The 5799-nt window shown below is 39.2% G+C and overlaps 1 pseudogene; it reads right to left on the bottom strand.

Annotated features, from left to right (window-relative positions):
* Positions 1-2364: 2364 nt before the first annotated feature.
* On the bottom strand, positions 2365-3547 carry LOC143380575 (nuclear receptor subfamily 1 group D member 2 pseudogene; annotated as a pseudogene).
* Positions 3548-5799: the final 2252 nt, after the last annotated feature.

The following is a 5799-nucleotide window of genomic DNA, read 5'->3' as shown; positions in this document are numbered from 1 at the left end:
ACATACTGCCATGAGATTCAGGCTTTTTACTCAACCTCTTGGAACTGTCCTCTTATTGGTAAAACAGGGATAAATATACAATTACCAAGGAGTGTTGTTTTGAGTATTAAATGGCTATCTTCATAAGTAAACTCCCCATGCTTGTGGCTTCAAGAACATCAAGGGTTAAATGGTCTCTGTACATACAGCCTCTGGAAATGTGAAGGGATGAAGTGACCCACTCCGAGCTTCACAGGATGAGGTGGCAGACTTGGTTTAGAACCTACCAGGGCCTGACTGCACATCCTCACCTCCAATTCAAGTGTTTCATTTGGTAGGCCACATTTACTGGAGGTACCCCCATTTTCAGAACTTTCTTCTCCTCTGTTCTTCTCCACAGCAGTTGAGGCTACAGATTGTCTTAATTTGCCTCCTAAAACACTACTGGGGCCCTGACTCTGGGAATCTCAGGTGTATGCACTGGCCCCCACTATTCACTTGGCCTCTCCCAGAGTCTGGATGTCTGTCTGGTGACTTCACTGGCTGAGCCAGGACCCTGCCTCTGGTTAGAGAGGAAAACTGAAGTTTCTAGGATGTAACATGCCAACACTGGTGTGGTCATTGTTAATATTAAAAATAAAACTGGGCTCTTAATTCTTAAGTTGAACCTCACCTTTTTTTTCTGGGATGTTCTTCAGAAGCTTTGGAAGGAAAAAAGCAAATCATTAAAGATGTTCATCAATAAGAAACTGCCTGAATGATGCCAGAGATTGAGTATTACCAGCTGCTGACAGCTCACCTGCTAGTAGAGCAAGACTAGGCAACTTATTAGGTGGTACACTTAATTAATTAATTTTCCAGAGCTTCAATCCAATCATTTAGAGAGATTTGTTTTTTTTTTTAAAAAAACTATGAGTAAGTTGAAAAATATAATGCTTGTTATTCAGACCTAACCCCTGACAGTGTATTTGGTATTTAGATGCTTTCATCTAAATGCCAGAGTATTGAGCATCCTCCCTTTCTTCTCACCACATCCCTCCTCAGGAGCTTTCTGAGATAACCCAGTGAGCAACCTACATTTGCAGAGGCTGGAACTAATCTGCAACTCACCTGCATTGCTCCATGGAAGATAACAACAAATATCAAATCGATAAAAATGTCAATCAAGGGACAAAGATGTCCACAATTCTGAACACAGAGTAAAATCTTTTGTCTCCATCCACAAACTCTTCTCATACTACTACACAAATCTTCAGTCACTGGTTATCTAAGGTGCCTTTAAAATACAATCTGTTAACCTGAAGGCAAAAATGACTATCTGTCTCTCTTGACTCATTCTTTATGGAAAATTTCACACACAATAAAAAGTAGGCAAAATAGGATAATTAACCCTCATATATATCAACCCAGAGCCAATCCTGCCCCTTCACTTTCTTGCCTCCTGTATTTAGAAGCAAATCCCAATTAGTATAGAATTTTATCAATATATGTTCTACTAAATATCTCTAAAAGTTAAGAACTCTTTCAAGAGTAAGACCTAAAAATTCAAATATGAATGTTTGTTTATATTTAATTTGTACCTTGTACACTGTAATCCAACTTCTCAGCCCATCTCTCTTTGAATTTGATTCAATCTTAATTGGTGTTGTTGGATAAAATACAGAATGTCTAGTTAAACTGGGGGCAGAAATATGCAAAAAAAATTATTATTGTTTATCTGAAATTAAAATTTGGCTTCATTTTTCTGTTCTGTATTTTATTTTCTGTGTGGGCAACCCTAGTGTCCACCTTTCATCCTCTGAGTGCTGAACAGATACATTTCAGATAACTATAAATGTGAAACAAAGAATAATATTTACAATTCTCATTTTCCACAACCAAGTACATGCCAAAATTCATATACTTTAAAAGTGTCAGAGTAAAATGCAAACATTAAGTTCTCCCAGCTCCCAAAGTATTTGATAACCAGATCTAACAGTCCTGTGGTAATCCCAAGATTTCCAATATTCAACACAACTTCTACCACAAAGGATTGATTTCTACATCCTCCTGTACTTGTGATTGTGCATTATATGTATATCACAGGGAGAATAAAATGGTTTTTGGTTTTGGCAGATGAAAAAGTCTAACATTCAGTGTGATTATAATTCAGTGTAACTTCTCCAGTCTCAGTGCAACACAGCTAATTGGTCTACTGGGGAGATGCAGTCAATGTCTAATCATGGCTGAAGAGTTCCTGATCCAAACAGCTACTGTATGATTACAGAGATAACCTACAATCTTGCATTGTCTTTTCTATCTCCATATAGGGTACACACATATAAATAAGCATTTTAGCACAAAATGTACAGTTAGCATCAGTTCATGTTAAAATAAACAAAGGCCTTACGGATGAACTTTGAAGGCCAAGAGCTCCTCAGAGGGCATGTTGTTTAAAGATCGAAGATCTGCAACTTTAGAAGTAGTTTTGTAAAAATAGAGCCTCGTTTGGATGGTTTTTCATTATTAAGGTCATTGGTGCATGAATGAGATTTTCCTGCAAAGCCTCCACAGAGTTGACATTTTCTATTCCAGATGGATCTGCAGACACTAGGACAACTGCGGTAAACAAACTCATCTCTTCATCACTAAGCTGTAGGGCATTTAGCTTCTCACTAAATTCAAACATAGAGTTTAGCAGATCCCCTGCTCCCATTGAGTGTAAATGATCCACACAATTTCTCTTTCCACTTAAGAAGGTGACAGTATGCTCTTTTGCATCAAATAATGATGCAAACTCTATCATTAAAACCTCAAAAGTCCCAGTTTTTAAAAGGTTGACCTGGTCCTGCTGAGAGAGATCTCTGAATCCTGGAGTACGCTTTGCAAATTCCACCACTTCTTTCACTGCTGGAGTGAAGTTCATGGAAAATTCTTCCCAGATTTCATGCCCTGATTTATGTGATCCATAGATGGAGACTTACTCATTGGACAAACCAGAGGCATCCTCCCTCCAGTGTTTCACAGGTAACTATTCTTGTTCTCATTCTGAGAAAATCCATCTATTGAAACTCCATCACAAACTCTTTGAGTATCAGCATTGGAGAAGTTCATACAATGTCCATTTGCAATACAAATGGCATGGCCATTTGGGAAATGTATTATGTTCCTCCCTTTGTACTGTCCATTGAGATGCTGCTGGCTCTCACTGCAAGGAAAATGGCTGTTTAGCCCGTTGCCATATGGTCAATGGTCGTGATTTAAATTATACCACCCATGTTCTTGGGAATCCACTCTCCTCTCTGGGGCCACATGCTCTCAGCTGAGTTGTCTTGCTGCTCTTGATTATACATAAATGTATCCTTGTGGGCTCCTGTCACCATGCCAATCACCTCTTCCTTTGAAAAATCAGAAGAGGGAAGAGGAGAGCTTTTGATGTTTTCTTGCTCCAGCTGGGCATCAGTTGCAGTTGTTCCTGGGCTGGTAAAGATGTCTGTTCATGATGTTCTACTAATGCGTCATTCTGCAGGTGACCACTGAACTGGCTGTTCAACATTATCTTCATCACACTTTGCATTTCAATTAGCATCCTCTGTTCTTTTTACATATACATGATGGAATATTACCCAGCCATAAAGAAGAATGCAATTATGGTATTTGCTGGTAAATGGATGGAACTGAAGGCTGTCATTCTAAGTTTAAGAAGGCAGTCTCCAAACACAAAAGGCTGAAAATTCTCTCTGATATGCAGATGTTTACTTACAATGGGCAGGAGTGGGGAGTGTAGGTTCACAGGATTGGACAGGTAGAATTGGAGGAAATGAAGGGAGGATGGGATTGGAAAAGACACTAGAATGAATGGGACATAACTTTTCTATGTTAATATATTAATATACAACCAGTGTAACTCCACTTCATATAGAACCACAGGAATGGCAAGTTGTACTCCATGTATGTGTGATACATTGAAATATATTCTACTGTCATGTAAAAAAAAACTTGATTTGGTGGCTTGCACCTGTAGCCTTAGCACTCAGGGCACTGTGTCAGGAAAATCACATGCACTCAGGAGTTTGAGACAAGCCATGGGCAACAGAGGAAGACCCTATCTAACATACACACATACACACAGGAAAAAAAAAGAACATAGCAAAAACTGGATCAGCAGCATCCCAACAAAGAAAAATAGTACAGCCTCCTGGGATGGACTTCAAAAAGATGCAAGAAAGGATGGGAATTAGCATTCTGGCCCCGTGGCTAACTCTCTCTCTGCCCCTCTCACAGCCTCCCACTCAGCTGTGTAGCACTGAGCTGACCACATCCTGCAACTTTACCAAAAAGAAGCAGGAATAACTTCATCTTTCCTCTCTTTTGACTGTGGAGGGCTGGAAATGCATGCTGGAGACAACTGAACAAAATGTGTAACACCAACGTCTTGGAAGACCCTGATAAGCGGCAGAGCTCCAGGTTCCAATGCAAGCAGAGGAACAAGCACTAACCCTCATTTGGAAAGGTGGCACCCTATTTGGTCATGAGAATCTTGGTAAGAGGACACTTAACACATCTGCAAGAGACTCAAAGCCAGTTCTCCAACAAAGGCCAGCTAAGGCCATAGCAGAGTCTGACTCCTCCCTCCTCCATGCACAGTGGCCAAGGCTCAAACTGCAGCTCAGAGAGGAAGAAAAGCAAGCCTAAGAAGAGTCAGGAAAGGAAGCAAGGATCATGTTCCAATATAAATAAAAATTCATATGAAAGATCCAGGCATTGCTATCAGTGCTGAGAAGGAGCAAAAAGAAAAATTTTGCAACTGTGTAAACTAACGTGACAATCCATAAAAAGAGACAGACAGAAGCAAAACATTTAAAAGACAAAGAATCCAGTCCAAGGAAAGGAAGAAAATGCTCAATGAATGTTTGACACTACTAAATAAATTAACAAAAACACAAAATAAGCTCAGCAAAATAAAAGCAGAAAGATGACAAAACAACAAAGGGAGACCAAAAAAGCAAGCTTCCAAAACAAAGGAAATTAATTAAGGACCAAAATACTATCAGTATAGGATATTAATGAGGTAGAAAGAGCAGTATAAAGAATGGCATTCAAGAAGACAATGCTAGTAATAAAAGGGGTTTCTTGATATAAACCCAGGCTGTAAAGAAGAAAAAGACAAAAAAAATTCATAAATAATAGCTCTAGTTGACAAAGAAGATATAACACAGGGATAATTGGCAAGTTTGAATTTCAGAACCCTGTAGGTGGGAGATGAACTCAGAGATAAAATTAAGACAATTTCATTAAAGGATAGGCTATGGTTTTAAAATGCAGCTGTTTTCTGGAGGTGAACAGAAGGGGAACAACACAAAATTATGAGCACCAACCCATTTTCTCATCAAATTACTGAGCTTCAAAGATAAAGAGTTCTTCTGCCATCTAAGTGGCCTAAAAGGAGAAAAGTAGGTCAATTCCAATGGTTTTTACAGCATTGATACCAGAAGGCAGTAGAGCAATGTCTGAAGTTCTGCAGAATGGAAATGTGACCCAGAATATAAAATCCAGTTTGTAATTAAAATACAGCCAACATACAAGCATTCTCAAGCAGGAAGAACTGAGATTTATACTGCCTGGGAGATGGAGACTTGAACACCAAGTTGACAATGAAATTCGGCCAACAAAGAGTTGAATCAAAATAAAATATTCATAAATATAGAAGCATAATAAAATGACTGGTTTAAGAACTCTGAAGTCCTTTACACAGAGAACTAAAACTATACAACTGCCCAGGCCCAGTGGTGCTTGCCTGTCATCCCAGCAACTTGGGAGGCTGAGGCAGGAGGATCACAA

Source organism: Callospermophilus lateralis, chromosome 14, assembly GCF_048772815.1.
Source record: "Callospermophilus lateralis isolate mCalLat2 chromosome 14, mCalLat2.hap1, whole genome shotgun sequence".
Taxonomy (NCBI): Eukaryota; Metazoa; Chordata; class Mammalia; order Rodentia; family Sciuridae; genus Callospermophilus; species Callospermophilus lateralis.
The sequence above is the reverse complement of the archived record's forward strand: the minus strand, read 5'-3'. Positions and strand labels throughout refer to the sequence as shown.